Here is a 12,287-nt window from a genome sequence, read left to right on the forward strand (position 1 = left end):
TGAACTCAGTGGCTAAACTGGAAAAAAAACTCACAACAAACCAAGTTTTATATAATTTGACTTTTAAAAACATTAAAATAAAATCTGAATTGAAGTTTTGTGCTGCGTTTAACTAAAATTTCCTTCTAGGACACTGAAAAGCATGTGAAGAAGTGAATTATGCTCTGTCCTTTTACCTAGTAGCGTACAGGTTAGTATCCTTATCTGACAGGGAAGACCTGAGCTGTATTTCTTTGTATGGATTTGCCAATATCCACATATTTTATTATCCTGACAAATGCTCTAAACACTCAGCAAGAAAGTGATCTAAACTTTGGTGTCTTTCTTTCCCTTTTTTCCTCTTGGCACTGGTTTATGTAGTACACTTCTGAAATCCAGTGCAGAAGCAAGGACTGATATTTCTGAACAGAGCTTCCTGCACATCGACTTGTGCAGCACTCTTTGGAGGGGTGCTGCATATCATCACCTTCCCTGAAATAAGGGGTCTAGTGACAATTGCACAGTGGGGAAGTAGATAAGGCTAGGTGTTCAGATGGTACTAAATTCTTATGTAGGAAATGTAAGAATAAAGAATGGCAAGAGAAAGAATCAGTCAATCCTGGTAAATCCTTTTTGCTGAGACACAGTGTAGGAGATTAGACACCTATATCTACTGGACCGCCCTGTTTTATTTGAGAGTAAAGTACTATAGCCCTAATATTTAGAGCAAGCACATGAGGCATTTTAATGCCTCAGTTCTGGTATCTTCAGAGATTATTTGATAATTATTTTAGCAGAGTACTGAAGAGTCAGCAAGGGTAAGGAAAGACTTATTTATGAAGCCTTTGTTGCATTGTAATTGCCTACCAACTCTTATGACATTATAATTCTACTCCACACATTGCTATTACCATCTTAAAAGACTTCCTTTTTAAAGAGTAAATATTCAATAGTGACATTGGTAATTTGAGAGGTACTTTTCAAAAAAGTCAGAAGTTTGCTTTCAAATTCAAATATTATGTATTTCCTCCCATAAATATTCAAATTAGTTTTCAAAATCCCATAGGAAATTTAGGACATAGCCTATTGACATTCCTGGAAAAATACTCGAAATCACATATATGCTCTTGAAAATTCTGTTCTGTCTTTTTCAATATGTGTTTGCAAAAAGCCAATTCCTCACGTTAATTCTGAGCTCCACATTTAGTTTTAACATTCAAAATTTGCCATTCTTCTTGTACTTGCTATTTACATAAATTAACCAGCTGAAAGCAGAAGTAACATCATATGACTTATGCAACCAGTCAACATATTCTGAATTATGAATATTTATAGGAACTTCTTTGTGCACTAGACATGAAAGAGAAAATTACACATAGAAATTAATGAATATTTGTGAATAACTCTTAGTGGTGAATTTTACAATCCATTTGCAAATAACATGCAAAAGAAGAAGCAATGAATGTTAATGAATATTAATTAGTATTCCTTATTTTGTCTGACATACACACACTTACTCCCCTATTCAGCTCAGTAAAGTAGTGTAGTTGTACCAGATGGCAAAATTTGGTTCACAATATGGGTAGCAATTGGTATTCATATTCACACAGAGCCACATTACAATGTGCTCTCAAGTAGTGTGTTGATGGAACATGTATGTATGTCCCAGCTACAGCAAGAGAGGTCAAAATATAACATCAATTCATTGTTTGAACCTGCAAGACTGACTTTTGGTTGTGCTATTTTTTGAAAAGGTCATCCAAATTGTTGGGCACATAGGCAAGAAACAGAAGTGGTAAAACAAACTTTGAAATACCTTTTAACCTTACCAAATGCTGTTTGTCACATTATCATAAAACCTGCTTAAACTCAGGAGGGAAGTTTCATGTAAAATCTATGCTTTTAAAAGCATGTACACCCTGACTATTTTATGCAACCAAAGTGATATAAGCAAACCATCGCAGGTGGGCAGGTATAGAAAGTCTGTAGATCAAAGAACGAAATGAGAATCTGCAGGATAAATTTGAAAACAGTTTAGGTAATGGGAATCCCACACCTTCCCATAAGAATATATCATTAGTATTTTCTGGACCATTTTCTATTCACAGGTGCATTTGTCTTGATTTCTTTATAAGCAGAAGCAAATATTAATAGAAGCTATCAGTGCAGCATGTCTTTTTACTTTAGCTGAGTTTTCTTTCTGTATTCAAACTGACAACTACATGTAGCTAAAAGTAGCTGAAGTTAACCCGTGTTTAGCCTGTGTTTTCTTGTTTCTTGTCTGACAATATCCAGAAAGATCACCCATTTTTCTAAAGGGGGTAGTAGTTTGCATACCAAAATATTCTGGATGTTAACTAAGAATGGAAAACCAAAAGATTTCTTTTTGTTGCAAAAGGAGGCAACTACAGAAGTTATAATTCTTTTCCACTTTGCCAATATGTTAGCTTGATATCAACCAAAGAATTCCCTGAAGCAAAATACCCAGTTTTGACGAATTCACCAGTGACACAGACTTTGGGGATAGAAAAAAAAATTCTTGTGTATCTCTTGAAAGAGTAGCAAAGACAATAGTAAATCCTAATTAACAAGACAATAAATACAGCTTTGGGGTCAGCTTGTAAATTATGTTGTTCCTTTTTAAGTTACACTAAAATTTACCATTGCAGACCCATCTAGTTTCCTAGAGAGCAGCTACATTCCTGGTGCTCATGCCTAACCATGCCAGTAGCACTGTCCTTTTCCTGATCTCTCTGCCCTCATGTGCATGGTACCATTCCTCCAAATGGATGCATACACTCTTCTTTCCTTTCTCTGGACATGACGAGAAGAGAATCAGTTGATCATTTTAATCTCACTCTGATGCAAATTTGGGGCATGATTAGAACATGAACCTGTAGAGAACATGCTGTTCCCTCAGTTTTTACTCAGCTTCTGGGTGCTGCAGTTTAAATATTAACCCCAGAGGTCTATTTAAGACTTAAGCTGTGTCCTAGGAGTGGTAAAAAAATGAAAGTCATCCGTTTTTAGAGCTGTACCTAAAGTTAATATACCACATGCACCTTTTCTGCAGTGAAAAACTTCTCTGGTTTTAATTCAGTTGTCAGGCTGACTCCCTCGAGAACCCATGACAATCAAAACAACATCTTATTTCAGTTCCAAAATATGTTCCACAAAACTAGAAAAACGGACTTTTAAACAAACAGTTTTCATGTGTATTTGTTTTTGTTTAATTTTATATTTTATTAAAGTCTCTTAGAACATTTCCCTCTTGAATTACAGCAAAAGTTCATATTTTAGGAAAACACCTGGCTTTTGATACCTGTGTGGATAATTCTCACATTCCCCTGTCTCTCCCAGTCAGACTTTTGTTTTAGGAAGGTAGAAACAGGAAGCAAAGGAATCTTATTTTCTGAAATCCAGGACCTAATCAGGTCCTCATCCAGTTCCTAACCACATAAATTAATTTTCTCTTCTGATTTTCAAACCCAACAGGATTACAACATTCTTTATCTTCTTGTTCCCTTGCGCTGTGTGCTTGCAGTTAGCTGCACTGTCTTTTCAGTCAGAAAGTAGCACCCCTGTACCCTGGGTGCTTGTATCTTCTCAGGTCTGGCTCAGTTTCCCCAAATGACTAGTCAGGTTCTCTGGCAGAGTGTCTCAACATCTTGGAGTGGTCAAATGCAGGATGCCTAAACAAAAAGCCTGAGAGATTCAGGTTAAAAGAAAGAGTGCACTGTCTGAAATCTGGGATACATATCAGTATTCACATAGCCAGATTTTTCATTATCAACATTTAGCAATAATCCCTTAGTTAATGATGTCTATATTGAGTCTTAATTTCTGATTACATCTTACAGGTCTGATTCTGACCTTTTAAATTACTTTTTTAAATTATCTTTTAAAGAGTCAGCGTAAGTAAAAGCAGTATCTGACATACAATTTTCTTTTGCAGGCTCAGTTTATCACCTATACTCATCAGACTCTCTTTTATTATTATTAGAAGAATACAAAAAAAAAAGAAAATTAGATGCAAGCTTTAGTGCAAGAGATGTGCAAGTGCCCCAGGATGTTAAGCATGTGCAGGCTAGGATGGGTGCTATGAAGTCACCAGACATTCAGGAGGAGACTTTTTAAAAATACACTGCATCACTAAGAAATAAGAGAATTCCATAAAATCGATAACCTCAAACAATAGTTAAAGAATCAGGAGCTGAGCCCAGTCCTTCTGTCAAGCTCTTATTCTTACATTACCACAGTCAGCAGAGTTAGTGAGCAACATGCAGTGACAGCCAAGAACAAGCTTCCTTAGTTGTTATTGAATGCTATGGAAATGTTTGCATTTTTATTTCAGTGAATGTTTCAAGGGCTTGGCTCTGTCCTGAATGAAAAGATGAGTATTTTAGCATCTTGGAGAAAAAGTTCAAATTATTCTATTTATTTAACCATTACAGTTTAGATTAAAAAAAGAAAAAAATTGTAAAACCACAGATCATGAGATTTTTGCAACTTCTAAGAATTTAGTGCAGAGTAGAGGGAAAATGTAGTGTTTGAACCACCACGGGCTGTATTATATAATACATTTATTATAAGAAACAACACTTCTGAAGAGTTTGAAGTTCTCTTCCTTGACCTATCAATTACAAAGATAGATGTGAATTAAGATCTCAGATTAGAACTCCAGCGCAAATGATATGGAAAAAATTGAATGCTATGGGTTTCATTCTTCAATGAAAAGTGACATTTAAACCCAAACTCATTTGTGAGATTTCATACTTCTGAGATACAGAGTGAAAATGAGAGATGAGGTGGCAACAAATATGAAATATGAGCTAAGATGATAATATTCCTGAAAGAAAATTACATTTATAACATAGTTAGGTGTTGCAGTGCTTTGTGTAATCCATGTTACCATGGTAAAGTATATTTGTAGAATTGAGACTATAAACTCTTTTCAGGTTCAGTTTTCCGTAGAACTTTAAATGCTCCTAGAACTTTTCTGTAGACATCTCCTTGCAGCATTTGTATTTCTTAAAGTGTTTAACACCTACTATGTTAATATAATTGCATTTATTTAACTTTGTGGAGTACATTCTAGCTCATTTTGTAGTACAGTATATACTGAAATCGAAGTTTCTTTTATCTTTGCAACTAGGTATATTTATTGTTGCATTAGACAATTACGAGTACTTACAGAGTTAAAGCTCCTCTACCGATTACATTAAATGTATTTTTTTTCCTATTGAATGACTTCTTAATATTTAAATTTTTATATTGATTCTTTGGCCCCTTAACAGCCATTCTCAATATTAAAAAACAAAATACAGAAATGCAATGTTTGAACCATTAATTAATAAACTGTTAGAATTAGAAAGAAGTACAACAGATTTTTCATCCAACCTACACCAAAATACAGAGCTGAACTTGAAGATTTTTACATAATCACATATGCTCCAAAAACATGACAGCATGTCTAGTAGCAGAACTAATGCATTATTTTGGAATACTGTTTAAGCAAAGGCAGATGGTTAAAAGACCAGATTTTTCATGTCGTCATTCTAGTTTCACACATATGGTCAAGAAGTATTCGTTAGGTAATAATAACAATATTGATTGTCTTGTGTAGGTAGCAGGAAAAAAAAAAGGTTCAGGAGCTCTAAAGTTTTCAAAAGGAGTAAAAGCCAGTATACTTTTTTCAGAGACTCTTTTCTATGATTCTACAGGAAACATAGAGAAACATACAGGAAACCATCAGACACACCCCTCAACTTGTTGAAGACATCTGTTTATCCAACAAATTCATGCATTCCTGCCATTTCAGACCAAGAGATAGAGCTGATTCCAGGGCTTGGGGGCACTCCAAGGAAGAACACTACCACCCAGCACCCCTAGAGCTAGGCAGGATAAATGTTTACAGGTCATAATCCACATTAAAAACACTAAACAGGCAGATCATTTAGAGTGCAGAACATTCTAGGTGTAAAATACTTATTTTTCTAACTGATCATCTCATGGGAGCAATTTCAGATACAAAGCACACTGCTCAATATGCCTATTATGTGATGTCCTTTGCAGATATGCTTTACAACTGATGTAAATGAGACTGTCAACAGATACATTACATTGTATTAGTTCATCTGAACTACAAACAAATATGTGTATTCTCAAAACACATGGGACATTTTAAGGTACTGTTATTCATAATGCATAGAGAATCCACGGTCTGTATCTTCAGATGTAATATGTTCATAAAATCTCATAGAACTGTTCATTCTGTGCATAAAGAGTCAAGAACTGCAAAATGCAGCATTTGTGGAAAGTATCACTTTGTGAAAGTAGGAGCACCTTCCTTTGTGGAAATGTTTCATCTATATATTCAGTTACATATACTGAGCTTTGTGACAAATGCAAAAGTTTACTGCTTTCCTCTTCTACTGTCAGTGTAGAACAAACATAGATAAATTGAATTAACTGTAGGGTTTTTTTTCCATGTTGTGCATGATCAAAAAAAAATTTGATAAGTTTCCATCAGTTGTGAACCCTGCCACATATCATCTAACAGAAAATGAAAATACAAAAGTAGCACAATGTCCTAATGCCTTAACCATTTCATGAGTGTAACTAAAGAAGAAATTTGTGTAAAAAGAAATTTATTGTTAACCATTATGGTTTATCTTGAAAAAGAATTTAAGTTTACAGTTCAGACTTGTTATTAAAAGAGAGTGAGAGCAAATTCAAGTCAGACAATATAACTTAGACATCCTTTGGACAGATCGAGGGGTTTGAATTTAAACCTCTTTAAGAACTTTACAGAAAAAAATCTAGTACCATAGAAATTCTCCCCTGCTTTGTTTAATTTTAATAGACAGATGAGCAACTGAGATATCAGGAGGCAGAGGTTTTGCTAAATACTGTTAAGCAAGCCAAAAACAATAGGAAGAGCAGTAATTAATCAACTATCTTACAACCTAGATCCAGTAGTGTTTGCCTGAAGATATGTGAAGATTTTTGTGGTATATTTTCATGGTGATATTTCAAAAAAGTATCAACAGATTAAAAAGGATTTTCTTGTATGTACGAGAATAAGTCATATTTAACAAAATTACATTTGTACTTTGAGAATAAAATTCAATCAATTGCCACCCATGGGGCAGATTGGACCACCTCAATATCATTTGCTCTTGCTTTCCCTCTGCATCTTCTTTCCTCAGCATTCCTACTTAGGTATCCTCTCCACAGAGAAGAGAAAAATACTATAGTCAAAAAATCAATACTGGTAGGGACTACAACATCCTCAGTGTCTATATACTGGTCTTTCAAGATCACCCAGGTTTGTTTGGGTTATCAGAAATATTATGGGGGAAAAGTGCATGTGAGTAATGTGTGCATGTCTGTGTATAAAAATACAATTTCTGCTACCTATATCTGCACTTATTTTGGAGTCCAGTTAGTATTTTCCCTAAATTAAATCCTTAGCATTTATACATTCACAGTCAATAAATTTTGAACATTTATCATGAGGGCTGGAGAATTCAGAGCGCTAAGGTTCCAATTTGTTTTCTGCTGAGCCAAGACTTTTTATAAAAACAAGAGCTTGCAGAACTCTTCAGTGCACTGTTAATCTTTCACACAAATAATGACTCAAAACTAAATCAACATCTAAATTTTGAGACAGTTTTAAGAGTCACACAGCAAAAAAAGAAACAAATATTAGTCCTTGTCAGGAGCAACAACACATTTTCTTGGGCAGGTATTTAGATGATTTTAAAGTGATCTTGAATGTGAAATTACTGGTATGCCCACAAACACTCTACAGTAGTGTTTTCAAAAGGCTATTAAAATTCATAGAAATCTCAGATTTATGTATCTTTTACCTGTTTCAGCTTATAAAAAGGATCACGAGCCTATTTCAGTTAAAGGTCTTTGATCTGTTCCTTTGGATCAGGATTCCATAACTCTTCTTTTTGACTCTTGTTGCCAACTCCCACAGACTTCCACCCTTAAGATGAATGTCCTACAACCCTTCCTCCCTTCCTTCCCCATCAACAGTCCTTTCCTGAACTCAGTCTTACTAAGAAAAACAAAAGAATTCCCAAATCTCCACTTTCAGGCTGAGAACAGAGCTCTTCTATTCCTTGATTCTCTCTCTCCCTGAGGGTGGCAGAGACTTTCTTTATCGCCATCTTTACAGACAATACACCTGTCAGCTACATTAATTTTGCCTTTGAAGGTCACAATTAATTACCAGCTTATAAATGTAACAAGTCTTTAACATTACACTAGCAAATATTAGAAGGATATGAGAAGAGGGGAACATAAACATACCATCAGACACAACAACAGATTTTAACAAAACCTGCTTCAGTTCAAGGTTCCACAAAGGTTGGAAACTGTCCAGGAAAGAGATGAAAGTTCATAAGTGGAAGAACACATTTTTGATCAAGTCACAATCTTTTTTTTTTCATGCAGAAATCAATAATACATTTACATTTATATTACAGGGAAACTGCTTTTTAGTTCAGAACCAAACTGATCACAGATTTTCTTCTGTTGTTGTTGTTGGTAATTCCCCTAGACTTTCATTAATAAAATGGAAGTCCCACAGCTCTCTTTCTGCTATCTACTCTAAAGTGGAAAGACAGGCAAACATTTGCCAAAGGAATGGGATAATCAGTGTTTGACAGAAATGTAAAATGTTTTCCTTTCATTCATTTTCATTAACTTGAAATAATAAAATGATAGGAAGATCAACTATTTACAGAGAGAGTCATTAAAATGAAAAATTATGAAAATGTGATTTCATTGAGGTAGTAAATCTTTTGATTGCCTCATACTACCAATTAACATTGCACTTTTAGCCAGTATTTTGCTGTGGATCACGTTCATATCTCCTGGTCTCTTAGAAGAATAACCTACTTTAAAAAAACAGAACTAACTTGTGGCAAATATTAGCATTTTCTGCTTAATCCTGAAACCAGAATTAATTCAAACAGCTCATTGTATAATGTGAAGAAGCTATCGTTTCCTAAAGAGTATTGTTTCTCCACAGAATAACATCAGAATGGACATATTTTAAGAATGACAACTGTAGTAGAAATCACATTTAAAAACTGGTAGATGGCATGCAGGATATCAGTATTAATACACTTAAAAAAGAGAGAAAACATATCAATAACATTACTGTTTAACAGCACAAAGGAAACAGTACTTTCAAATATCAGCCAAACACAATAGGTTCTAAAATCTATTAAAAAGCTTTAAGTAAATAGTATTTTCTACCTAATTAGATGTTTGTTTTGTTGTATAAGAAATTTATTTTCTTGCTTTGAAGATAATTATTTTTAGAGTTCAAGAAACAAACACAATGTTTAACTGAATAAAGGGATGACCACATTATAACCTGCTATTCACCTGCTGACATGGTAATAAAACAAGCATATTCTTTCACCCCATTAAGAAACACTAAGTAATCAGACGAATATGAAGAACAAACTATTTCAGTGCTACAATTATGCATTGAGGAAAATACTCAAGGCACCATGACATATTTGAGTGAAAGTGATACTTAATCGTCAGATATCTATAGGGGAAATGGAAAATCTAACAGTACTGGTCCACTACTCTCTGACCAGATTCTTTTAGATATTCCATGCGTGGAGGGTGTAACATTTAATATCAGATTTACTTGTCCGAAGATAGTTGATGCTACACAAGATTCTTTTTGCTAGTTTTCTAGTTTTTATACTCTGTGTTGGGCTAAGCCATGTGTTCACTGCTCCCATGTTGGTCTGGCCACCTTCTGGTCCCCTTTGTATTGAAATAAATTCAGCTTCATTGCAACAGCTGTGCTTAGTCACACCCTACATTATTGCCTGAGCTTCACAGGTATATTGCCCTCGCCCATTTCCCTTGAGCCTTCTTCCATTTTAGGGGTTTATTGGGCAGTCACATTCCACCCTTTTGAGTTAAGTCAGTCACAATGCCCAAGCTAGCAACAACATGGAAAGATTTCTTTTTTCTGTCTGAAAATAGAATCTATTTAGAGCTAAACTAGAAGAAAACCATAAGCTTTTAATGGAGCCATATCTTATCAAGAGTCTACAGACTTTCCATCAGTAGGGTATTTGAAGGTTAGGTAGTATTTCTAAAGAAAATTTTCTAGAGCATGACAGATATCTCAACTATTCTTTCGCCTTTTTAACTGATGTGTCTACAAAGTTCAATCAAAGCTTTGAAACTTAATAGAGGAAGTGCACACCTCATTTCTGAGGTAATTTTGATTTTTTTTTGCATGGAACTGCACTTTATTGCTGTTTTTCGTTTTCTACCATAATTAAGCTTTCTTGTACTGATGGAAGATCTGCAGCATCTTAAGATGATGCAGATAAAACATTATGACTAGCAAAAAAGGAAAATGACTGTCTCAGTCCTTCAGGTCTTCAAAAAACCACTGTAGAACAGTTTCTGGTGTCCTTTCTCTTCATTTCACTCTAATAATGCTAGAAGGAAGAAGAGGATCAGAGTGTCAGTTACAGGATTCCCTAGTTCACCTTCTGATCCTTCTCTTCAAAGTGTGAGACCACACAGAAGTAGCAATATCTTTTCAGACAGTGTAGCAGGGAAAGAGGTTTAACACTGTTTAAACCATTTCCCCCAGCTATTGAATTAGGTACTCTGTCTGCTAAACTACTCTATCAGCCTAGATACATGAGTAGATCCTGCTCCATTTCTCTCTGTAATGCTGCCAGCTTGCTGATAGAGTTATGTTACATACTTCAGTATTTCTTATAGAAAAATAAATCCTATTTTGTAAAGCAAACCAAGGAGTAGACATGTATCATACATTTCAGTTTTCTAGAGATGAAGGATACTTTTCTCTCTGTCGTTCAAAAAAGAACAGGATGGCACTGATTTTGTTCATATTCTCTACTCACCTTCCATACAATCATATAGTCAGGTTTTGCTGGTAATGAGTAGGCTGCTCTTGCTCTTTAATTAGAGATGGGAAATAAATGGAAATGCAGATTCTAAACATAAATATCAAGTATTATAATCTCAGTGTTGTCACTGAAAAAGGTTCACTGCTCGTAAATGGCCAATAAATGTAATTCACAAAAGCTGGTGCAAAAAGGTTGAAGACAGACATAGGAAAAAATGAAACATTCCAATTCATTTTGGCACCACTCAAAATATTCAGCTGATGGTAACATCACTTCCAAACATGCTTGCATGGTCTTATCTATAAATACTCTTCTACTCAATATCTCCAAAGATGTTAATAAAGAAACAAGACTGAATTGAGATAAATAGATCGGTCAATCCAATCTGCTTTAGAAGCCATGAAGAGAGTCACATGGAAACAGAATGCATCTCAAGAATTCACTATGGATAGAAAAATCTTAGACAGTTCTGATTTATGAAAGTAAGTCTAGAGAAAACTGGATTTCTGTTTAACAATTGGTATATGTTTTTATAAAAAACTCTTGAAATTACTCAGGACAGACTCTGGATGGTCTTGCATTATCTATTCTAAAAATCTATTTCTATATGGAGGAAAGGACATTGTCCTACAGTTTTTACAAGATTCTATTAAATTTAATATTTCTGCTGCAGAAATGTGTCAGTTTAAAAATGAAATTTTTTTTTTGCTATTTAATTCTACAAGCCTGTAGCCTTACTGATATGTATCAGGGCGAAAACTTATCTGTCATGGTAACATTACAAAATCAAGTCCTTCAGTTCAAAACCTTAGCAACAAGTAGTATGGTTATATCGTGTTATTGCATTGCCTTGTCTCGGCACCAGCAATTTTAATATCCACTCACCTCATGCAAAACACTAATCTGATCAACACTGCCTTTCAGTCTTATTAGGCTGAAGACAGAGAATGCATAAGTCATTAAAACAATATTCTTTTTTAGCAGAAAACTAATGTACAAACCAAATTATTAAAACAATTGTTGTGGGATTTCTACATCCTAACTTGATATGATGATTACAGTAGGACGCCAGCACCACAACAGTACGTTGACATAAGTTTCAGTAGTTGCAATACTATAGAGACCCATTATGTTGTTTTTTTCTGGGTCACAGGAATAGCTTTATTGTTGTAGACCTCCCTATAAATTCTTTCACTAAAAGGTGTCAGGGATTCAAATTTAAACTTAAAGTGCATTATAGACCAGAGTCATTTGTCATCATCTAGGTCAGATTGTTATTAAACTACTGCTATTTCAGTTTAATAATGTTATTTAACTATGAAGACCTACACAATATGAATGTCAATACATGCAGCTTGCATTGTGTAT

The sequence above is a fragment of the Calonectris borealis genome, chromosome Z (genome assembly GCF_964195595.1).
Source record: "Calonectris borealis chromosome Z, bCalBor7.hap1.2, whole genome shotgun sequence".
In the NCBI taxonomy this organism is placed as follows: Eukaryota; Metazoa; Chordata; class Aves; order Procellariiformes; family Procellariidae; genus Calonectris; species Calonectris borealis.